At 46.2% G+C, this 24,720-nt stretch overlaps 1 protein-coding gene across 3 annotated transcripts in view; it reads left to right on the top strand.

Moving 5' to 3' along the window:
• BICD2 (BICD cargo adaptor 2) overlaps window positions 1–24,720 on the top strand; it is a 106,090-nt gene that overhangs the window by 31,567 nt on the left and 49,803 nt on the right. The gene's annotated exons all lie outside the window — the stretch shown is intronic.

The following is a 24,720-nucleotide window of genomic DNA, read 5'->3' as shown; positions in this document are numbered from 1 at the left end:
CTGCCTTTTTTTTATGCTAGTCCTGACAGTTGCTCAGCTTGAGTGCTTGCAGAAGAGCGGAAGTCTAACAGGACATGACTGTTCATAATCTACTTGCGGTCACTTCTCGATTCGTACGCAGGAGAAGGTGAAGACCTGATGGCCTGCTTAACAGGATCAAACTGACGTTGTGACTGGCCTGTACAAGTAAAGCATTCCATCAAATTCAGCAGAAGGGTTTAAAAGTCAGCAACTGATGATCAAAATTTCTGCAATGTGATTTTGGAACGAGCTGGTGCCCTTGTGGCCACGAAGGCCACTGGTATCTTGGGGTGTGTTAGGAAGAGTGTGGCCAACGGGTCAAGGAAGGTTCTCCTGCCTCTCTACACGGCCCTAGCGAGGCCATGTCTGGAGTACTGTGACCAGTTCTGGGCCCCCCAGTTCAAGAAAGACAAGGAATTACTGGAGAGAGTCCAGCGGAGGGTACGGAGATGGTCAGGGGGCTGGAGCATCTCTCTTATGAGGAGAGGCTGAGGGAGCTGGGGCTGTTTAGTCTGGAGAAGAGCAGACTGAGGGGGGATCTTATCAACACTTACAAATACCTTAGGAGTGGGTGTCAAGGGGAGGGGACCAGGCTTTCCTCAGTGGTGCCCAGTGACAGGACAAGGGGCAACAGGCACAAACTGAAACATGGGAAGTTCCATCTGAATACGAGGAGGAACTTCTTTACTGTGAGGGTGCCAGAGCCCTGGCACAGGCTGCCCAGGGAGGGTGGGGAGTCTCTTTCTCTGGAGATATTCAAAACCCGCCTGGACACGACCCTGTGCAACGTGCTTTGGGTGACCCTGCTTTGGCAGGGGTTGGACTAGATGATCTCCAGAGGTCCCTTCCAACCCTTAACCATTCTGTGATTCTGTGTGTGATTCTGTGGGTTTTAGCTGTGCTTTGGTACCCCAGTGGGCAGTGAAGGGCACCCTCTGCACTCGTGAGTAGCAGTCTATAGCCTCTTCTGCTCTCAAACTACTACATAGTGCTGACATTCAGCAGCACTAACTCCTTATCCCGCACATCTCCATCTATGGCAGCATCTTTCCTTTCCTTCATGCCTGGTCTTGAGCTGTGCAGATGTCTGCTTGCAGGAGATGAGACCATTAGTTCATTGATCTGTTATGATGCAGAGGAGAGAAAGATGCCTCAGAATAGCTTTTTGAAATTTTTTTCCTTCACCTATAGGACTTGAAATTATCCTGAAAGAAGAACTTTTTTGTGTTAACTTCTGTATTGCTCCCCTTCACCTTCCTACCTCCACGTTCTCCTTTATTTATGAGAAAGCAGAAATGTACACACACCAAAACCCCCGTTCCTCTCTAATTTAAGCTCAACAAAATGCATTTGGGGCCTTCTAATTTTCCTTCCGTGCTATGGTTACAGTAATTTTTCTTAAAAATAAAAGCCAGCCCTTGGATGAATGCCCATTCCAATCGCTGAGAGCAACTCGAGCAGCTGCTGGGGAGGCACTTACTCGCAGGCAGGCTTTGAAGCAGGGTGGCTTTCCCAGGAACATGACTAATGGTGGAGGCAGCAGCAGGTTCTGATGTGGTCGTGGGGGCACCATCCTGCTAATTGTCCCCAGGGCAGGACACTGGGGGCTGAGGAAATGCTCCACGCTGTCAGGAAATGTATTTTTGATGTCAGTAAGTCGCATGTGCTTGTGAGTGACAGAGAACACATTTTGGGCAGATATGAATGCTGATTTATAGCATCTTCAGGGGCAGGGTGTTGCGGTGAGGGTGATGCCCGCCCTCCCTCACTGCAGGAGGGAACAGTAATGAATGAAATACCTTGTGACTAATGTCCTTTGGCTTTTAACTCCAAGCTTTCCAGTCCCTCCCCTTGGAAGTCGGAGCAGCCAGTAATGAGTACTGGCAGTGCTGGCTCTGCTCACTGGCACCAGGAGAGCGCCTGTACGCTGAGCACATTTCGGTGCCTGTAGCTGAAGGAGGGAGGGTAGGATGTGGGGTGTTCTCTGCTGATCGACACAAAGCCTTCTGAAGGGAAAAAAGCCTTAAATCTCTCTGAGTTGCTGTAAAGAACAACTGAAGGAAGATGCCTTGTTTGATTTTTAGTCTCGTGACTTTTATCCTTATTCAAAAAAAAAGGACATCTGGATTAAGTTGCACCTTTTTTTTTTCTTGGGGGTTTGGATTCTGTTTAATTTTTGATGGATAACCCCCTTTTTCGCTGGAAGAGCAGCTAATGATAGCCTCCTAAAAGGGGCCGTTTCTGCAAACCCTGCCTGATTTTCAGCAGAGAAGCAGCTGAAATGCATCTACTAGAGTGCTCCCAAGCTGTGAACAACCACCCCTGTTGTGTGTTTACTCTAGTGATGATAGTACATGATAGTGCTCTCCTGATGCACGCACACACACGGACATCGCTGTGCTTTTCAAACTTTATTGAGAAAGGCAGGGGATTATTTTCAGACAAGCTCTCTTATATCACCTTTCTCCCATATCTATGCCTGCTTTTCTATTCAATAAGTTTGAAACTAATTCCTCCTCTTCTTAACACGCCTCTTGGAGGAACACATTGTGCACGTTCCAATCTGCTTGTGGTGGTGCACCGTACATGGTGATGTGACTGTGGTAACAAGCTTCAGCCCTTAAACACCTCTGGGTGAGTGAAAGCAAGGGTTAATGCCTCACGTTGGTTCATCTGTTGAGTACAATTAGCTCCATATAGCAGTGTTTCACTGCATGGAAAAAGGCAGCGTGGCATTTATTAAAGACTGCCCCTCGCTGCTTGACATTTCAGCGTCACGTGCGGCAGGACGCACAGGCTGGAAAACGGGCAGAAATGCACTTCTTCACAGAATCACAGAATCACAGAATCACAGAATGTTAGGGATTGGAAGGGACCTCGAAAGATCATCTAGTCCAATCCCCCTGCCGGGGCAGGATTGCCTAGACCATATCACACAGGAACGCGTCCAGGCGGGTTTTGAATGTCTCCAGAGAAGGAGACTCCACAACCTCTCTGGGCAGCCTGTTCCAGTGTTCAGTCACCCTTACAGTAAAGAAGTTTTTCCTCAAATTTAAGTGGAACCTCCTGTGCTCCAGCTTGCACCCATTGCCCCTTGTCCTGTCAAGGGATGTCACTGAGAAGAGCCTGGCTCCATCCTCATGACACTTGCCCTTTACATATTTATAAACATTAATGAGGTCACCCCTCAGTCTCCTCTTCTCTAAGCTAAAGAGACCCAGCTCCCTCAGCCTCTCCTCATAAGGGAGATGTTCCACCCCCTTAATCATCTTCGTGGCTCTGCGCTGGACTCTCTCTAGCAGTTCCCTGTCCTTCTTGAACTGAGGGGCCCAGAACTGGACACAATATTCCAGATGCGGCCTCACCAGGGCAGAGTAGAGGGGGAGGAGAACCTCTCTCGACCTGCTGACCACACCCCTTCTAATACACCCCAGGATGCCATTGGCCTTCTTGGCCACAAGGGCACACTGCTGGCTCATGGTCATCCTGTTGTCCACTAGGACCCCCAGGTCCCTTTCCCCTACGCTGCTCTCCAACAGCTCTGTCCCCAACTTGTACTGGTACATGGGGTTGTTCTTGCCCATATGCAGGACTCTACACTTGCCCTTGTTATATTTCATTAAATTTCTCCCCGCCCAACTCTCCAGCCTGTCCAGGTCTCTCTGAATGGCTGCGCAGCCTTCCGGCATCTCAGCCACTCCTCCCAGTTTTGTGTCATCAGCGAACTTGCTGACAGCGCACTCTAATCCCTCATCCAAGTCATTAATGAATATATTGAATAGTACTGGTCCCAGAACCGACCCTTGCGGAACTCCGCTAGACACAGACCTCCAACTGGACTCTGTCCCGCTGACCACTACTCTCTGGCTTCTTTCCTTCAGCCAGTTCACAATCCACCTCACTACCCGATCATCCAGACCACACTTCCTCAGTTTAGCTGCGAGGATGCTGTGGGAGACAGCATTCTTGAGTGGCTTAACACCGCCGCAGAGATGAGGCAGGTTTCACTTGAGCAGAAATGAGCACAAGGGATGCTGGTGTCCTATTTTCCCCCACGATTCCTGTATGAAAAGGTTAAAGGAGAAGAATCTGCACACTTGGGTGTGTAGGCCATAGGCAGTCAGTGATGCCCCATCTCACTTCCAGCTGACAGTGCTTAATTAGAGCCTGCTGTGACGAGGCCTTCCAGCTCCAGGGCATTTGCGGTTGGGCAGGAGTTGCGTAGTTTGCTGCCAGCGTACTTTATGGTGCTGCGTTGTTCCTGTTTTCATTATGTTTTTCAAACCCCTCTTATACTTTTGAAGATTACCTTTTAATCTCAGAAAATTGGTTATTGAAGTAATTGTCTGAGGAATAAGGGAGGCTGGTGAATAGTAGAAGTGCATTGGTTTTCATGAGCATCATGGTGCCGTTTGCAGGACAGAAGATCAAACTGGAATGAAAAAAATACTCGCTTGTGTAATCGCTTTCCATTCTGTCGTCTGATTCTGGAGGTGAAGGTTCTCCCTCTGTAGATGATGCTTCTGAAGAGATGGCCCTTGGCCAGTGGTGTGACCATATGGAAATATGTGGGAAATACTAGCCATGACTCAGGGTGCAAGTCAGGAGTGAGCACAAGCTTCTCACATTCATTATGAAGTCCACAAGTAAGTGCTTGTCCTGGCAAATTGAGTTGGTAACAAAGTGAAATGAAGAAAACTTACTAATGCTGCAAAGCATAAAAGTGCCAAGATGTTATCTCGGGTGAAGTTTGTCCTTCCTACTGTACTTGCTGTATAAATCTCTTCCTGAGATAAGTACATTGTTGGACTAGTGCTTAGGTAGGTTTCACCCACTTCTTCATGTAATGGAAGACTTCAATAGATGAAGTATAAAATGGAAACTTGTTTATTGTGTTCCTGCCCTCCTTTTTTGTAGATTTCATAGAACCATAGAACCGTTTTGGTTGGAAAGGACCTTTAAGATCATCGAGTCCAACCATTAACCCAGCACTACCAAGCCCACCGCTAACCTGTGTCCCTCAGCACCACATCTACATGGCTTTTAAATCCCTCCAGGGATGGGGACTCCACCACTGCCCTGGGCAGCCTGTTCCAGTGCTTGACAACCCTTTCAGGGAAGAAATGTTTCCTGATCTCCAATCTCAACCTCCCCTAGTGCAACTTGAGGCTGTTTCCTCTTGTCCTATCACTTGTTACTTGGGAGAAGAGACCAACCCCCCCACCTCGCTACACCCTCCTGTCAGGCAGTTGTAGAGAGCGAGAAGGTCTCCCCTCAGCCTCCTTTTCTCCAGAATAAACCCCCCCAGGTCCCTCAGCCACTCCTCATCACACTTGTGCTCCAGACCCTTCACCAGCTTCGTTGCCCTTCTCTGGACTCGCTCCAGCACCTCAGTGTCTTTCTTGTAGTGAGGGGCCCAAAACTGCACACAGTATTCAAGGTGACATTTACTACTATTCGAGGTGAGATTTACTACTATGCCATACTTCACAGGGCATTGGGACTGTTACTTCCCTCGTGTAGGTCAGGAAACTGAAGCAGAAAGTGATGAAACGGCTGTCCAAACAGTCATGGGAGAAATTTACTGAAGAGCTGGGAATAAAACGAGTCTCCTGGGGATTTCTAGCTGTTAGTACTTAACTTTCTTGCTTAACAAAGACTGTCTGAAGGGAAGCAATTGCAAAAATTAGATTCCACATTTAATATTAGCAAGCAGCTTTATGAGCAAGGGTGGCTTTTTTTTTTTTCTTGTTTGTTTTTTCCCCTCCCCCTCAGCACATTCCTTTAATCTTCGGGAGGGATGACACTGGGATGAGGACAGGAAAATTCTGATCTTTTTAGGCAGGACAGATGAAGCTTGCGGGTTTCCTCTGTGCCTGCAACTGGTTGGGAAAAGGCAGTACCTAAACACAGCGTGACCCACGTAGGAGGATTTTTCTTTCCATTCCTTTGGCCCACTCTTTCCTTTTGTAGTGTAGATCTTTGTACCTGTGCTCATTTTGGGTTAGATTTGTGTTGGGGATCTTATTTTATGCAAGTTGGTGTTGTCACATTATTGACCAGCCTTTTGACCTCTGAAGTGAAATCATCCTCCTGGCATCATTCTCTAATTCATTCTCTGTTTTCTTCAGCATAAGATTTGATGAACAAGGAAGACAAAAAAAGACCCCAAAAGCAAATAATAAGGTAGGACTGAACTAGGTCACGCAGAGGGAGTGTGTGTAGGAAGAAATTTTGTTTAATTTTTTTCCTGGATCTCTTCATCAAGCTATTTTGGAAAGGGCTTTTTTTGGTTTGGATCCAATTTTGGATTGCCACGTGCATTGTATGTTACTAGTTTTATTGTCAGATCACGTGACTCCTTCCTCCCTGTTTTTCTTCTGAGATTTTTTTTGTTTTTAAGTGTATTGATTTAATTTTGAAGGAACTTGTTCGGTACTTCCTCACAGATACCTCGATATATCACCTTTTCTGCATGTTACACACTGATCAGTGCTGTGGTGGCCAGGCATGGGCAGGATAGCTAGGTACCACCATGTGGTAAAGTGTGCCAGCAGCAGCAAATTCTTCATGTAGGTATTTGCTTGTGGAGAGGCAGGGTAATGAAGTGGAAGGTTGCCTGGTCAGGAGACTCTGCAGGCTTTGGGTTTATTCCTTCTCTCATGTTGATTGATGTTTAACCTTGGGTAAGGCCTTTAACTTCTTTGTGTCTCAGTTTCCCTCATGAAAAATGGGCTGTAATGCTTCTTCCTTTCTGAGAGTTGAATTTCTAGGATGAGAAAGAGCGTAAAAATATTACAGGTAACATTCAAAGCCTCAGTAAATTGCTTGTCACTTCTTGTTCCAGCATCTTCTGAGAGCAGCAGCAATCCCAGCTGTACGTGTAAATCCTTACCTAGTGTTATGTGTGTATTACAGTAAATGGAAACCATCGTAGCTTAATGCAAGCGCTGATCATGCATTTCTCTTGGAAAACAGACCTGAAGTACTAAAGTCTGCAGCATGACTTTGATAACTTGGGCTGTCGTTTTGTTCTTCCCTGTGCCATCTCACAGAATCACAGAATCAACCAGGTTGGAAGAGACCTCTGGGATCATCGAGTCCAACCGTTGCCCTGACACCACCATGTCAACTAGACCATGGCACTAAGTGCCATGTCCAGGCTTTTCTTAAACCCCTCCAGAGATGGTGACTCCACCACCTCCCTGGGCAGCCCCTTCCAATGGCTAATGACTCTTTCTGAGAAGAAATGCTTCCTAATGTCCAACCTGAACCTCCCCTGGCGAAGCTTGAGGCTGTGTCCTCTTGTCCTATTGCTAGTTGCCTGGGAGAAGAGGCCGACTCCCACTTCACTACAACCTCCCTTCAGGTAGTTGTAGACTGCACCAAGGTCACCTCTGAGCCTCCTCTTCTCCAGTCTAAAAAACAATCTCAGAGATGCTTAACGCTTCTGAAGTCTCTTGCCTTGCACAAAACCCAAAAGCCTTTTCTTAAAATGTGTTCCGTTACCTACCGCTCTGTTTAGTGTTGCATTATACCTGATACAGTCCCTTGTAGCCCGTGTGTGCGTAGATGTGTCGCGGGTGGAGCGGTGCAGTGTGACGAATCAGTGACCAATTTTTTTATCTTACTCTTCCTATTAGCACAGAGCTCCCGGTTATCAGTGGCAGGGTTAACCGTAACAAACCATGGGGAAGCTCCTGTGAATTCTGCACGATAGCCCGACCCATTTGCAGGCCAATCCATGTGCGATGTGGGGCAGGTCACGTGCGGGATTGCCTTTGCCGTCACGGCTGATGGCTGCTCCCAGGGGTGGCCCTGCATGGTTTGCCTTACCAGCCTGCCTTTTGTGTCACCTACCAGGGAATGGGGCGGGGGGGGAAAAGATCTTGACACGTTTTCAGGTTGCGTAGTCTCTCCTCTCTACTCTCTAGTCTTCCCCTATGAAGACAGGCTGAGAGAGCTGGGCTTGTTCAGCTTGGAGGAGGCTCTGGGAAGACCTTCTAGCACCTTCTGGTACCTGAAGGGGCTACAGGAAAGCTGGAGAGGGACTTGGCATGGAGTGACAGGACGAGGGGGAAAGGTCTTAAACTGAAAGAGGGGAGATTGAGATGAGATATTAGGAAGAAATTCTTTGCTGTGAGGGTGGTGAGACCCTGGCCCAGGTTGCCCAGAGAAGCTGTGGCTGCCCCCTCCCTGGCAGTGTTCAAGGCCAGGCTGGATGGGGCTTGGAGCAACCTGGTCTAGTGGAAGGTGTCCCTGCCCGTGGCAGGCGGGTTGGAACTGGATGATCTTTAAAGTCCTTTCCAACCCAAACTATTCTATGGTTCTACTGGGGTGAAGGTACAGTTTCAGCAGGACGTGATGAATCTAGCGGTAGTTTAAAACAGCTGATGGTTATTTTCGTCTTTGCGCTTGAGCAAAAGTGTTGCTCTCCCTATGACGCTAGTGGGGCCGTTGTGTGGGGTGACATGTTAAGTAGATGTTTTACAGGACAGAGAGCAACCTTTTCCCCTCCTTAGCATGTTTTCTCTGTATACTGTGAAGAGGATATGAGCTGCCTCAAATTTTAACTTAACAATGGGGTAATGGGAAGGCACAGCCCAAGAAATGTCACCTTGGGTCAAGAGCATCCAGAAATAATTGCTACTTCATACCTGGTGTGTGGCCTTTATGAAAGAGAGGGATGGTTTTGGCACGGGCAGGTGTCCTTATCATGAAAACTTCAAAATTTTCATCAGTTTGAATGTCTGAGAGTGGTGGGGTATCAGTGCCAAAGGAGCACAGCTACAAGTGTCCAAATACATTTCTAGTTTCTTTAGGAAAAAAAATCTCAATATCGCACTTTTCTAGTCCTGAAGTATCTAGCTGTTACCCTTTTTGCATAAAGACCACAGAAAAAGCATGACTGGGTTGTTTTGCAGTGCAATCTTCACACAATTTTTTTGCTATAATTTTTGAAGTGTGGGTTTTTTTAATATATTTTTTTTTTCCCCCTCCATGCAGTTGTCAGCTTGAACTTCTACAGTCTACAACTACCTGAAGGGAGGTTGTAGCGCAGTGGGAGTCGGCCTCTTCTGGGCAACTAGCGATAGGACAAGAGGACACAGCCTCAAGCTTCGCCAGGGGAGGTTCAGGTTGGACATTAGGGAGCATTTCTTCTCAGCAAGGGTCATTAGCCATTGGAAGGGGCTGCCCAGGGAGGTGGTGGAGTCACCATCTCTGGAGGTGTTTAAGAAAAGCCTGGACATGGCACTTAGTGCCCTGGTCTAGTTGACAGGGTGGTGTCAAGGCAACGGTTGGACTCGATGATCCCTGAGGTCTCTTCCAACCTGGTTGATTCTGTGATTCTGTACCTGGGAATGAAAGTTTTATGAAAAGACTGTGCCGTCACTGCTGCTGCCTGCACTTGCTTAGCTCACGCTGATTTCTTTATGCTTATTAAGGTGGTCCTGATTCTAACACTTTGCTTCCTAATGAGTCCAAGCTTTATTGCTGAATGAGGGAGCAGAAGGGCAAGAATTGAAGTGGTTAAGAATAATTTCCAGCTTGACTCGCTGGTGAGGCTGCAGCCTTGCTGAGGAGAGAGCGGGCAGAGGAGCAGCTCTCCACACACCCGAGCGGTGATCTGCAAGGGCAGGGAAGGGAGGGCGTGGAGGAACTAATGCTGTCCGTGCTTCTCATGCTGGGTCTTGTGTGCGTTGCTAAATCTCCTGACTCAGAGCTGTCATGTTAACACCTTTTCACGTGAATTCACTTTGGAAGCAAACTAATTCTTAGCTGCTTCAGCAATTTCCACACCTGAAGCCAAACTCTCAGCTTCAGTAATCCCTTTGGAGCCTCCAGACCCCTTGGTTCACACCTGTAAGAGGATCCTACATACCAAATCACAAAAGCTACTGAAACTGGAGCGCTCAAGCCTGTGAACAAAAGAAGTCAAGTGCTAGTCATTTCACAGAATCACAGAATCAATGAGGTTGGAAGAGCCCTCTGGGATCATCGAGTCCAACCATTGCCCTGACACCACCATGGCAACTAGACCATGGCACTAAGTGCCATGTCCAGTCTTTTCTTAAACCCCTCCAGAGATGGGGACTCCACCACCTCCCTGGGCAGCCCCTTCCAATGGCTAATGACCCTTGCTGAAAAAGAAATTCTTCCTAAAGAAGGGTCTTGTCTCCTGTGTTGCTCCGAGCTGTTTCCACTACCTTCATTTAGCATTTGTATTATCCCTCACATTTTTTTTGGTTTTTTTTGGGGGGTCATATCAAAGGAGTATTTATTGAGGGAGGAGAGGAGGCTCTAGCCCCTTCCCGGCTGTGTCCGATATGGCCACTAGCTCTTGTAACAATATGTAGAGTTGCTGCTTAGCTATTGGTGTGGGCACAATTGCATTTAGCCCTCTGGACTGTGCAGGTGAATGCTGTTTAAGTGTCTAGCTAACTAAGCTGACAGGCTAAATTAGACCTTTATCATCAAATCTGTTCATCCCAGTGGCAGTGCACTGAAGCAATATATTCTAAATACAGGCTCCTGTGTGTTTTTGCCATTAAAAAAAAAAATCCCTTTAAATCATCTGCAGAATGTCCCTCTAATCTGTGAGGGAGAACATTGTGATCTTAGAAGGCATTTGCTTTTCTTCCTGCTGAACCTGAAACCTTGTTAAATCTCATGTGAGTCTGATCACTCTGGCTGAGCTCGAACGGAGGCAAAGGAGTGCTGGAGCTTGACCACTGCTGCCAACCTGTCCCTCCTCGCTTGTTCTTCTCTGGCATTGCCAGAGCATCCCTTCTGGTCTGCTATGGCTGGTGGTTTGGGGCAGGGAAACTGTGCAGATGACTTCTCCTCTGCCATGCTGCCCTTGTGGCTCTGAGGAGAACACAGGAGCCTGCATGGGAATAGTTCATGCAACACAAGACCCAGAAGTCATCTGAACCTTGCATTGTGGTATCAAAACCTCATGGTTGGTTTTGAAAGGCTTTATTTTCTTTTTTCCTCTCGAATTTCAGTCTCTTAAAAGCATCAGCTCCTGTAGGGCACTTTCTTCTAGTGATACAAAGGCACAAAATGCCTGTTCTGTTCGGGCTGCAGCTTCCCCGGTGTTCCCGAGGGTTTAACAGCGGTGAGGTCTGTGAGATGAAGCCAGGCTCCAGTCAAAGGTACTGGAGTGATTCAGAAGAAATGTGGAGGAGCTCAGTAGCTTTCCTGACATTAAGGACTTCGGTCTCAGCAGGGCAGCTGAGCTGGCTGTTGCTGGAAGGAGGGATGACTATCTTCTGGCCCTGGTTTGTGCACATCCATCCATCCATCCATCCATCCATCCATCCATCCCCTCTGTCATGCCCTGGTCACCCAGCTGGAGGAGCTGGGAGCCGAGCGGGATCAATCAGTGGGAGCGCAGGATTAGGTCATGCTCAAAGGATGATGCTGTTCATGGGAGCACATGAAAACGCTCATGTCACTGCAGCTTTAGGCTTGTGATACAAGTCTAGAGCGTTCATTTAAGGGCTTTGCTGCGAAGCTGTTAGCCCAAGTGCTGGTCTGTTAACTGGAGAATGCACAAATGGCCGCTTCACAAGAAAATTTAGCATGAAAATATACGAATGCAATGCTCAAGGGGAATATAATACCTCCTTTTATTAAATTCCTTGCTCCCTGTAAAGAGGTGTCAGACTCTTCAGAACAGCATTTTTGCACTTTGCTATTGTTACTTTAGATCATAATGGTCATCATGAATTTGTTATTATGAAAAACATGCAATGCTTGGTGAAGCCACGGAAAACATCTTTTATTTTGAATCTGATAAGAAGAAAGAATTAGGAGCTGAACTGGTGCTAAAATTTTGTAATTAAATTCAGACTGACAGTGCAGAAACACAAACAAAAATTCGAGTGGCTTTTAGTGCTAATTAATCTTATGCATATTAAAATATCCTGATTAGTTGAATGTTGATGAGACATATTGATAATTAAAATGAAGTTGCTAGGAGCGAAATATGAAAACGTGGGGTTTTCACCTAGGAGGAGGAGAACACCAGTATTGTGTGGTACCATTTTGACAACTGCTTGCAAAGGTAGTTGTAGCTTGTGTGTTCCCTGGCCAGCCCTCCTGATGAGGAATGCCTTTCAGAAGAAGATCGAGAGGCATATTTAAACTCAAATTGCAAGTTGGGTTTGCACAGGGCTCTTCAGACAAGCTGCAGGCTGCACTTCTGGAGGTAAAACTGCCCTATACAGATTAAACTCCCCCAAAACACAAAATAGTGGGGAAGGGGCAGGGGGGCTAGAGGCTGGGGAGAGGTGGGGACTGAGTAGGGCACTCTTCATGCAGCCCATGCCCTTTGGTGGCAATTGTCACCATGGGCCTGTTTGCAGGATGGGTGGCTTAATTGAAGCATTTCTTCTTTTGTGCTTTATTGTTCATATTTTGGGATTTTTTTTTTTCATGGCTCTTGCATATGAGATTTTAAGAGCAACTGGTCGCTGACAAAAAAAAGCCATGGTTGCTGTTGAGTGTGGGAGGGGGTAAGGGAGTACGAATAAATTGCCATATTGAATCAGATGTGTCATCTCTGCAGTCCAGCATGGTTCCACCAGTGACCAGCATCTGAGAAAAGGCATTAGGAAGCTGCAGAATTATGCTACGAGCACAAGGCAGCAATCCCTAATGACCAGAGACCACCTTAAGCCCCAGTGCCTGAACTTTAACAACTTTTCCAAAATGTCTTGACCTTTGCTTCTCCACGTGCGTGTTGTTACCGTGTTTATGTGCAAAAATGGCCAATGTCTTGCTGGTAATTTCATCTCCGTGAGCTGATTCTATGTCCGGTAGCAATGTACAGAATCACAGAATCAGCCAGCTTGGAAGAGACCCCTGGGATCATCAAGTCCAACTATTGCCCTGACACCACCATGTCAACTAGACCATGGCACTAAGTGCCATGTCCAGTCTTTTCTTAAACCCCTCCAGAGATGGTGACTCCACCACCTCCCTGGGCAGCCCCTTCCAACGGCTAATGACCCTTTCTGAGAAGAAATTCTTCCTAATGTCCAACCTGAACCTCCCCTGGCGAAGCTTGGGGCTGTGTCCTCTTGTCCTATCATTAGTTGCCTGGGAGAAGAGGCTGACTCCCACTTCACTACAACCTCCCTTCAGGTAGTTGTAGACTGCACTATGTAGTAGTGCACTATATAGTACAGTTGTAGACTGTGCTATGGTGTATTCTTTATATTTTTTTTGAAATACTTGTCTCTTCTTTTTTTTTTATCTGTTAGGCATTTGATAAAATCAAATTTGTAGTGACTCCAGAAATCCACATAACTTTCATTCCAAGCTGGATATAAAACGTTAATTGCTTTACTGCAAATACATTACTAACACCTTGACTCTCCTTCAGGTGAAGGAATTGTGGTTAAACATTCACGTGAAGCTGCTATTTTGGTTTCTTTTCCATTGCAGTGCCAGTTCTGTTTTCCCTGATTCGTTTTCAGTGACAGATAACTGGTAGGATTGAAGAAATGATCTTTGACTTTTTGTTTTTAAGTCTCTCTTTGCTTTTTTGTTATCATGCCAGGTTTGTGGAATAAGCAGAGAAACATCCTCAAAATTCAATATCAATAGCGAGGAATGTCTGCAAGAGACTTAAGATTTTTATATGCTGTTGATTTTATCCGGAGCTTGTATGCCATGTATTAATGCTGGCTGGGAATCTGTGATAAGCAGAGAGCATATAACTATATCTGCTTTCCTAGCTCCGTATTTATGTGAATAAAGCAATCTGACCCCTCAAGACAGGAAAATAACCTACAGTACAAAGAAGGAGGCTCAGAGCTGATTGGGGAACAAAGGCAGGTTGGGCACCTCTGGCTTTAGGCTCTCTGTAGTGGGGAAAATTAAGTCTTGGCCTCTGAAGTATATAATCTTGAAAATTGCAATACTAGAGTTTTGTCATGTCTAAAGCAAGCCCGAGCTTGTAGGTGCTGGATGGCTTGTAATCTGGGTGGTGCTTGTAATGCATGTCCGTGAAGGTTTTTTGAAAAAACAGGACCACTGGCAGTAGCACCCTGCCCGTCAGCGAGAGATGCCAGGGCCAGGCGTCATCACTGTCATGCGTTATAAAAAAAGGGAAATATGAACTTTTATTAGTACTGATACCAGATGGTTCGGTTTAGTGACGGTTTAGCAAGAGTAGGCCTCAGAGCAGGCCTTTTAGAGCCTACTCTGAGGCCTACTCTTGCTAAACCGTCGCTAAACCGAACCGTCTGGTATCAATTCCAAAGGCATCCAGTTACCCAACATTTTGAAAAATGGTATGAATCCTAAAAGAACAGTGGTGGTTGTTATGTCCCCAACAGTTTCAGGTGACTTAATTTGTGTGGCTCCTCTGAGTCCCTGATCCTAATCAGTACGTGAAGGCTGTGGGTTAGATGTTTGGGTTTTTTTCCTATCTGAGATAACTTGGGGACAATGCTAGCGGTCTTTGGCACAGTCTTGTTTTCCTATTGACGGCTCCTCTGTCGTTCCTGGCCAGCTTGGAGCATTGCAGCTGTAAAGCTGGTGTCTGTCCTCTGCTCCCAGCATTATGCTCAGAATCTTATTTTCTTATTTCTCCCATATGTCTACAGATACATAAGCAGCTGCAACCAGTGACACCTTTTCATCCTGTATTTATAGTCAGTATTCGGGAACCCTTTGGCCCAGGCATCTGTAGCTCTGGACTGGCAATGCCACGGGCTTATTGCTTTGGGCAGCAAATTGTTAAGTGGCACATAGGTGCCTCTTTCCTTTATCCCATGTGGAAGGTGGGGTGTACACCCTCAGTTCTAACCAGGTCTGTGATTGATTGATGCACAGGTCAAAGACTAGCTGGATGGCCATCATTTACCTTCTGGTACTGCTTCTTACTTGCTCTCTCCATTGTGATGCTGTGGCATGCAATATCACCTTTCCTTGGGAGCCTTTTTATAGCTAAATCCCACTGAAACATGTATTTGTAAACCAGTGAAGGTTGTGCATGGATGTCTGATTTTTAGTGACATTACTGCATGATCCACCTGTATCACTGGGATGCAGGGTCACTTGCTTGCATATAGTCCTCTATCTTGGGAATTTGTGTTTGGAGCCTGTACAAGCATAGAATCGTCTTGGTTGGAAAGGACCTTCAAGATCAAGTCCAACCATTAACCCAGCACTTCCAAGTCCACCACTAAACCATGTCGCTAAATACCACGTCTACACGTACATCTACTGTAGGTGACTCTGCCTCCAGAGCCCAGGACTCAGACCTCTCAGCTGACTTGAATTCTGTCTCTACTCACCTGCTAATGACATTAAGCTCAAATATTGCTACTTTGCTCTTTCTGATCACAGAATCACAGAATAAACCAGGTTGGAAGAGACCTCAGGGATCATCGAGTCCAACCGTTCACCTGACACCACCCTGTCAACTAGACCAGGGCACTAAGTGCCATGTCCAGTCTTTTCTTAAACACATCCAGAGATGGTGACTCCACCACCTCCCTGGGCAGCCCCTTCCAATGGCTAATAACCCTTTCTGAAAAGAAATGCTTCCTAATGTCCAACCTGAACCTCCCCTGGCGAAGCTTGAGGCTGTGTCCTCTTGTCCTATCACTAGCTGCCCGGGAGAAGAGGCCGACTCCCACTTCACTACAACCTCCCTTCAGGTAGTTGTAGACTGCACTAAGGTCACCTCTGAGCCTCCTCTTCTCCAGGCTAAACAACCCCAGCTCCCTCAGCCATTCCTCGTAGGTCAGACCCTCCAGACCCTTCACCAGCTTGGTCGCCCTCCTCTGGACTCGCTCCAACACCTCAACGTCTTTCTTGATGTTCTTCTTGATTCAAAAGTCAGTTGATATTTTATGTGTTGGTATTTTTCAAGCTTTCTTTATCCTTGATGAGAAACAGCAGCGTAATTTTTAGGTCTGTGAAGCATCAGGAACAAAACCACATTGTATTTTAGTCTTTTTTCCCCTTGCTCTCCCTTGGTTGCCAGGTGCGTCCTGCTTCTCAGCAGTGAACACATGCTCTACATGGTACTGCACGTATGTGATTGTGGAGCACCTAAGGATTTTGTAAATACAGTTATTCAAAAAAACCCAACCCCATCACTTAGACTCTGTGCAATGTCTGTCTTCACCAACTCAGAAATCTATGTGCTCCAAGGACTGCAAGCAAGCAGGAGCTGTGCACAGGGAAAAATATGATGATTTACTTGAATTTTACCTTATCCCCCTTTTTCTTTGCCCTTGAACTGTTTTCATTTAAGGAAACTGAACTGGTGCACACTGTGAAAATTTGACAGCGTGTCATTCACTTGAAGGTACGCTGCTGTCCCTGTTCACCAATGCATCTCTCCTCCTCTCTGCTTGCAGATGGAGAGGGAAATTTTAGAAACACTCAAACCTTGTGTTTATCGAAGAAAGGTTTGACATGCTGAGGAAGAGAGCTGTGATAACCTCCCTGAACGTTGCACAAAAGGAGGGTGTGTTAAAATAGAGACCTTTGTCTCGCAGGCTCCAGCCTTACCCTGCCCGGCAGATGATGGGGTGATGCGTGGGGTGTCCCCAGCTACCTCCTAGGAGCTGGCTTTCGGTCAGGTAATGCAGCTTGAACGCAGCGTTACAGCCACTTAGAAGTTGAAAATACCCTTGGCTAGCGTTCATTTAAAACCGCTAAAAGCAATTTACCGTTATAGTGGGGTTTCTTATGCGCTGTTGTTAGGACTTTTGTAGGCTGAGAAAGGTGTGTTCAAATTTGCAATGCTTTCACTTCATGAGTGTATGAAAATGCAAATTTTAAGCAATTACAGAGTAGTTAAAATCACTAATAGTTTTAATGCCTTTTTTTTCCCCTGCTGCTGCTAGATGGCTATTTAGTAACTCCTGGCTGACTGGAGTGAGCAATCAGTATGTGAGTTTATTTTTGTCAAGAATAAGCTGTGTCCTTCCTTCAGCATTGTGGTGGAGGTGCAGACAGCTTGTTTCAACATGAGCCAGCAGTGTGCCCAGGTGGCCAAGAAGGCCAATGGCATCCTGGCCTCTACTAGAAATAGTGTAGCCAGCCGGTCTGGAAGTGATCGTCCCTCTGTACTCGGCACTGGTGAGGCCGCACCTTGAATCCTGTGTCCAGTTCTGGGCCCCGCACTTCAAGAAAGATGTTGAGGTGTTGGAGCGAGTCCAGAGGAGGGCAACCAAGCTGGTGAAGGGTCTGGAGGGTCTGACCTCCGAGGAACAGCTGAGGGAGCTGGGGTTGTTTAGCCTGGAGAAGAGGAGGCTCAGAGGTGACCTTAGTGCAGTCTACAACTACCTGAAGGGAGGTTGTAGTGAAGTGGGAGTCGGCCTCTTCTCCCAGGCAACTAGTGATAGGACAAGAGGACACAGCCTCAAGCTTCGCCAGGGGAGGTTCAGGTTGGACATTAGGAAGCATTTCTTCTCAGCAAGGGTCATTAGCCATTGGAAGGGGCTGCCCAGGGAGGTGGTGGAGTCACCATCTCTGGAGGGGTTTAAGAAAAGACTGGACATGGCACTTAGTGCCATGGTCTAGTTGACATGGTGGTGTCAGGGCAACAGTTGGACTCGATGATCCCAGAGGGCTCTTCCAACCTGGTTGATTCTGTGATCCTTTATTGGCCTGTGTATGAAGAGGCATTAGCAAGCTCGGTGGCGTAGTCTCCCAATGATAAGCAATGCCCAGTACTTGGCTCTAGGCGATGTATAAACTGGTTAAGCAAGTACCTGCATCTCTTTCAAAATCTGACCTTGGTTTCTGATGCATGTTTTAGAATATGTTGGGTTTTTCTTTTGATAATTCTCAACTGTTTCTAGCATAGCAACCAAGGAATGTGAGATAAGCTGACCAAAGGGAAAAAAAAAAAAAGATTTTTCTTTAAACAGATAATTTTGTCTTGTGTTCGGGCTGAAGAATTGCACCAGCAAAACATTTTTGTGGAAAAAAAAAAATAAAATCGAAGTTTTCCATGTTTGTTACGAGCCAAAGTACTTTTTTTTTTTTTTTTTTAATGTGAAGGAATCAAATTTTTCATGTTACTAGGATGACACATGCTGTCCAGAAGTTGATTTGTATTATGGAGCCCTGAGCCTCTTCAAGATTTTCCTCCCTCTTTCTTAATCCTGCAGATCATGTACCAGCAGTTGTCTTTCCCTGCCCCCCCGGCTCTTTAAATGGAGAACATTTTAGTTCAGTTTTAGCTGACAAATGGATTTGTAACCAACTTATCTTGCGAAAACTCCTTCACTGGAATATTTTGGTTGTTTTCTGTTTTCTTGGGTGTGTTCTTTCATGGCCCAGGAACCTCCCCATCATATTGACTGAGTAAGAGGGAGATCTTATTTCTGCTGTTCATTCCTCTGTAACATCTCTGGGGGTGGGTTGTGACTCTTTCCTTGTCAGTGCATCTGCTTTAAGCAGCTCTGAGGCTTTTTCTTTGCCTTTCCACTCTTGCTCTGGTTCAGTATGTGCCTTGACTTGCAACCTAGGTAAGAAGACGGGTACAGAGGGAAGCGTAGTGCCCAGGGAGGCAACGCAGGGCAGCCTCCAACAGTCCTTGTATAGCTCGGGGACTACTGTCCCATCTCAGCAGAGCCTTAGGGACACCAGCTCTTGCCAGAAGTCAGTAGAGGATTTGAGATCGTACTGGTTTTGCTCTAGCTCAGGAAGAGCTCTCCCTACCATCCCCTTTTATTTGTTTTGGTTTTTTTTTTTCTATAGTGGCATCCTAGTATTTTGTGCTATGCTAAACCTACCAGGCTCTATGTAGTCCATGAACCTCTTGATTTCAGCAGTCTAGTTCAGGAAGTCCCAGAAAATATGACAGCATAACCAGCATAATTTCATGAGTTTTAGGACCTGCTTCTGGCTTAGTAGAGGTCTGGAGTGACAGATCAAAGAAAGAGGCAAAGCAAGCAGCGCTGTTCTGAGTTTCCACAAGGCCTAGAGTCTTGCTGTTGAGCATGACTGAGATGAATTTTTGCATCACTACTATCACAGCAGCTATCCTGAGAGAAGCACAGCATGTGAAGCTCTCCAAGAAGTGCCTTTCAGAGGTTCTCCACATGATCAGTGGAGATCATTCTCCACATGATCAGCAAGCATCTGTGCACGAAGGAACTTTTTTGAAAAAGGTTAGGTTTAAAATCTTAACAATCTTGTGAAAAAGTACTTGCTACCTTAACAAGTATGCTAATCTTCAAGGAATCAGGAATACTTTCTTCTCACAGCTTGGAGTTTTGTATGGAAGTATCTTTCAGTGTGATAGGTTTCATGCAAAAACTATCTGCTCATTTAGAAGATGATTGAGATCAGGTTCCTCCTGCAAAATACACAGATGAATCTGTGTAATCATCAGACCTAGAGGAAACTTCACCTTTTGCTGAGTCTGTCTTTGGGGAATTGGTACTTTAAACCTGGTTTAAATGCAGTTTGATCCAGGGCTTCATTTAAAGTGAGCTGGTTTTGACCATTTTATATAACATCTCAGTTGTTGGATGAGTCTGCCTCATCCCTTTGCTGTCCAAATTCCTTTTCCCATTCGTAATTACTGTGGAGAGTTTTGAATTATTGAGATTTAAGACATCATCAGCTGAAAATTAAATTTGTAGAAATCTCCTTGATTTTTAGCAATTAGATTTTCTGGGCTATTTAAGAATATGATAGCATGTGTATTGTAATTGCTTTGGGTCTGCTGATGTAAGTAACCCTGCAAACAGGAAAGTTGATTTAATTACATTTTGGTTGGTGATCCTTATTTTGCTAAACCTTCATCAGCTCATTATGGCAAACTTCCCATCGGCTTCAGGAGTGCCATTAGCCATTCCCTAGTGTATTTGGGGGAGGAGGGCTGAAGGACCACATGTACTGGTATAGCTGGTGGGGGATGGCAGCTTCACAAGCGAAAACTTCTCAGGGTTTCAGTTATCAGCAGCTTTGGCAGCAGGTCATTAGCAATAACCGATAATTAGCATCTGAATTATTTGGGGCATTTCTCAGGGGTCGGCATGTGCTCCTTGATGCCTTTGCACCGCACAGCTCTGAGCGCCCTGCCTGGGAAGTGTTTTGTGTTCACTTGGTCCAGAGGTAAATGGCTATACAGGGTTTGAGGTTGTGTGTGTTTGCGGTGGAGGTTGGTTTTGGGTTTGGTTGGTCTCAGGTAGTGTTAAATCCAAAGGAGGGCTATCGATCTGTCTCTCATGCAGCTTTCTGAAGAGATAGAGGAAAGCTAATCATACCTTTGTCCAGCAGTGTAAAGTGTTCTCCAATGTACCGATGAGCATATCTAGGTGAGCAAATAGCAAGATAGCATTTTGGTTCATGAACTCTTTGATTTTACTTTTGACCTAACCTTGGCAAATCTGGAACAAGGGAACTGTGACAGTCCCTTAGTATTAGTGTCTGCTTGTAATTCCTTGAGGCAGCTGTTCAGCAGAACATGACGCTTTGCAGCCCTCGCGTCCAGCAAGGTGTGTGCAAATGAGTTGTCAGAAACTCGTTTATTTTGTGAAGAGATTCTGCTCCAAAGAGTATCATTCTGATATAACTGAACAGTTTTCTTCCCTATTTGAGTACCTTAGTAGATAGAAATAGAGGTTTTGGAAGAGGAGGAAGAGCAGAGTAACTTTGACTTCTATTTCTGTGTTTTATATAATGTTAAAGCAAAAGTGGATGGGTAGATGCTGGACTTCTGGGTACGTGAAGGTTTATGGGTTTCATGCATATCACTAAGAAGTCAGTTTTCCTTTTAATAGCTTGATTTAAAACAGGCCTGGGCTGTAGTCATGGAAGGTAATTGCATTGCCCTGTAATTTTGCACAATTTTGTTAAAGTTAAATTTCCTGTTCCACGCAGGCTGTTGCAATTATGGAAATGGCTTGTAACGTGAATGTATGAGGTTGTTTGTAAGTACGTACAAGAGAGATAATGAAGCTTGGTTAGAATGGAGGTGCTTTTTATGGAATTGATCCAGGCTTCCTCTCCTGATGACCACGTCTGTTAAGAAGGTTTCTTGTGTTCTGTGTAGTGTCAGAGTCGATTTACTCAACGGTTCTGTACCCATCTTCCTGACCCCAGACCATAATACTGTCAAGCTAATGGCAGGGTTTCTCTTGAAACTTCACAAGCTTGCTGGTTGAGAGCAAATAACGGCCTTGCTCTGCAGAAAATACTGATGCCCACAAAGAACAGCAGCATCCTTTGGTAGGGCTGATCCATGAGCTCATCTCTGCAGTTGGTCTGTGTGACCCGACATCTGCAGTTCCCCTTTGGTTGGGTTAGTCTTGCTGTTTGTGACAAGCCATAATAAAAGGCAGTTTCTAAAAAGGGAGTCCGACTGTCTTAGGGCATGGAAAAAACCTCTCAACCATAAAAGTGATGAGAACTTACTGACCTTCACCTTGCCTTCACCAGGGAATAGAGGGGTGTGATGGAAGTCTCTAAAAACAATGAATGATTGACAGGGGATCATGGAAAAACAGCACACCTTCAAGTCTCTGAACAAAGATGTGTTCTCTTTTATGAAAATGTGCGAAACTTGTAAACTGACAAAAAACTGTCGTGTGAGACTATGGTGAGACACTGGAACAGGTCACCCAGAGAAGCTGTGGCTGCCCCCTCCCTGGCAGTGTTCAAGGCCAGGTTGGATGGGGCTTGGAGCAACCTGGTCTGGTGGAAGGTGTCCCTGTCTGTGGCAGGGGGGTTGGAACTGGATGGGCTTTAAGGTCCCTTCCATCCCAAACCATTCGATGATTCTATGATTTAAAATACAGAATTTATTGCTGTAGGATTTTATAGAGGCCAAAAATGCATAAAACCATGAAAAATAAGGGGATATTTTACATGGGTAACTAAATGTTAATAGCTCTTCCATATTCACATTAAGCATTCTGCTTCAAGGCTTGAGGTAATCCCCAGCTCTGGGAGATTATGGGGTTTCTTGCACCTTTCTCTGAAGCATTTGGCATTAGTCTCTGTAGAAGACGGGATATTGATTTTTTTTTTTTTTTTTTTTAAAAAAAAAAAAGCCCAGTCTCACACACCATGCCAGTTTCTGTGTTCAGATCCTCCCTGTCAATACAGGCGTATCATAGAATGGTTCTATGATAAGGGGGACACCTTCCACCAGACCAGGTTGCTCACAGCCTCATCCAATCTGGCCTTGAACACTGCCAGGGAGGGGGCAGCCACAGCTTCTCTGGGCAGCCTGGGCCAGGGTCTCACCACCCTCACAGCAAAGAATTTCTTCATGATACCTGATCTACATCTCCCCTCTTTCAGTTTAAAACCATTACCCCTTGTCCTATCACTCCATGCCCTTGTAAAAAGCCCCTCTCCAGCTTTCTTGTAGCCCCTTCAGGTACTGGAAGGTGCTAGAAGGTCTCCCCAGAGCCTTCTCTTCTCCAGGCTGAACAGCCCCAACTCTCTCAGCCTGTCTCCAGAGCAGAGGGGCTCCAGCCCTCTGAGCATCTCCGTGGCCTCCTCTGGACTCGCTCCAACAGCTCCATGTCCTTCTTATGTTGCGGGCCGAGAGCTGGACGCAGCACTGCAGGGGGGGTCTCATGAGAGCGGAGCAGAGGGGCAGAATCCCCTCCCTCGACCTGCTGGCCACGCTGCTGGGGATGCAGCCCAGGGCACGGTTGGCTTTCTGGGCTGCAAGCGCACATTGCCAGCTCATGGTGAGCTTCTCGTCAACCATCACCCCCAAGTCCTTCTCCTCAGGGCTGCTCTCAATCCATTCTCCGCCCAGCCTGTGTTTGTGCTTGGGATTGCCCCGATCCATGTGCAGGACTTTGCACTTGGCCTTGTTGAACTTCATGGGGTTCTCACAGGCCCAGCTCTCCAGCCTGTCCAGGTCCCTCTGGATGGCATCCCTTCCCTCCAGCCTGGTGACCGCACCACACAGCTCGGTGTTGTGGGCAAACCTGCTGAGGGCGCACTCAGTCCCACTGTCCATGTCACCGACAAAGATGTTAAACAGCATTGGTCCCAATACTGACTCCTGAGGAACGCCACTCGTCGCTGGTGTCCACTTGAACATCGAGTAGTTGACTGCGACTCTTCAGTGCGACCATCCAGCCAATTCCTTATCCACCAAGTGGTCCATCCATCATTTTGCTTCTGCAAAATGACATTCTCTTTTCAGTTGTTAAAGAAACCCAAGACCTAGCATCTGCATTAAAAGTTTGAAGAGCAAATTAGTCATTATTCTCAGGAATTTCTCCCTTAGCAGTATTAATGAGTTCCTCGATTGAATCGTGCTTGGACTCTGCTGTCTGACTGATCAGATGTGGCTTTGGGCATCCTGCTCTTCAGCATGCTCTGCGGTGGCATCCCGCTGCCAAGAAAATGGTGCCACTTCACTGGGCAAATGGATGCCCAGAGTCCCCTTCTCTGTGTTAGAGATTTGTAATAAATGCAGGTCTATAAAAGGTGGATCTTAATTCTTTAGGGAAAAAAGGTGGTGTGTTTGAGACGCTCGCATGGTTTTTGCTATCCCTTTAGCACTGATGGAGATCTTGGGTATTAGGCTTTTAAGCTGCTTTGTTGAAACTCATTTGACAAGGACGTGCACAGATGGTGATTTACTTTCTGCCTGAAATGTGATGCTTTTTCATATCCCTTGAGTCATCGCGGTGAATCTGGCTAGAATTTCTTCAATGGATATTTGTTGTCTCCCGTATCTCTGACTTGCTTATCTGAAATAAAATTTAATCTGATGTGTCTTTAACTGTAGGCAGAGCTAGCACGTTCAATCATCTGTTTCAGCCCTGGTATATTAAATAATTACTGTATTATTAATGTGTCTGGTCTAATATACAGAGGTAACAAAATACTGAAATCTGCTTCTTTTCAAAGCAGATTTTTTTCCTGTGCTGACAGTATATTTCTGAAGAGCTAGAAAAGATGATTAATTGAAAATGCAATGCATGAGTAGACAAGGAGTTTTATGAGATGCTGATCTGTCCTTGACCTGGCTTAATGCCTGGTTTTAATGTTGGCTATGAAAACCTGCCGCATGGGCACTGGCATCCCAAAGATGCTGTGGCACCTGAAAGCTCCAAATAACATCTTGGGTTGGGTTGTGCACACACATGCAGCAATTAAAAGGCAGCATTCATGAATCTCATTGACTTTGGTCCATCTGCTAGGCCATGTGTTAAATACATACCTGCTTAAAACCTTAAACTCTGCTTTATAACGTCTGTTAGTGAAAACCACTGACAGGTTTCTTAAACGCTGCAGTCCAGTGGCTGGGGTGTCTGTCCGGGCTGCTTGTGCGTGTGCTGGAGAGCACTGCTGCTAGGAGCATCGCTTGGTAGAGCTTCAAGCAGAAGGAAAACCCCCAAATAGAAGCAGGAGCAGGTGAAAAAATGAGAATTCAGGTGTAAACAGAGGCATGCTGGGCTGAAGAGGGTAGATCTCTGGGACCTGCCTCTAAGTCCCTTCGCTGGCACACTGCTAGAGATGACGTCTCTGAGAGCAGGAGCAGAGCTGGCTGGTGAGCCTGCACTGACCTACTTCAGGCAGAATGACCCATGTTAGCTTAACCTGGTCACGGAGGAGCCCTGCTGCCCTCGCTCGCTTGTGGCTGCAGTGGGTTGGCAGGTTTGAGGGGACAGTAATCTCCAGCGATGAGCAGCTGAGGGTGGTGGTGTGTTTCTTTGGTGTAGC

This window comes from Nyctibius grandis, chromosome 29 (assembly GCF_013368605.1).
Source record: "Nyctibius grandis isolate bNycGra1 chromosome 29, bNycGra1.pri, whole genome shotgun sequence".
In the NCBI taxonomy this organism is placed as follows: Eukaryota; Metazoa; Chordata; class Aves; order Nyctibiiformes; family Nyctibiidae; genus Nyctibius; species Nyctibius grandis.
This window is presented reverse-complemented; position numbering and strand designations above follow the sequence as displayed.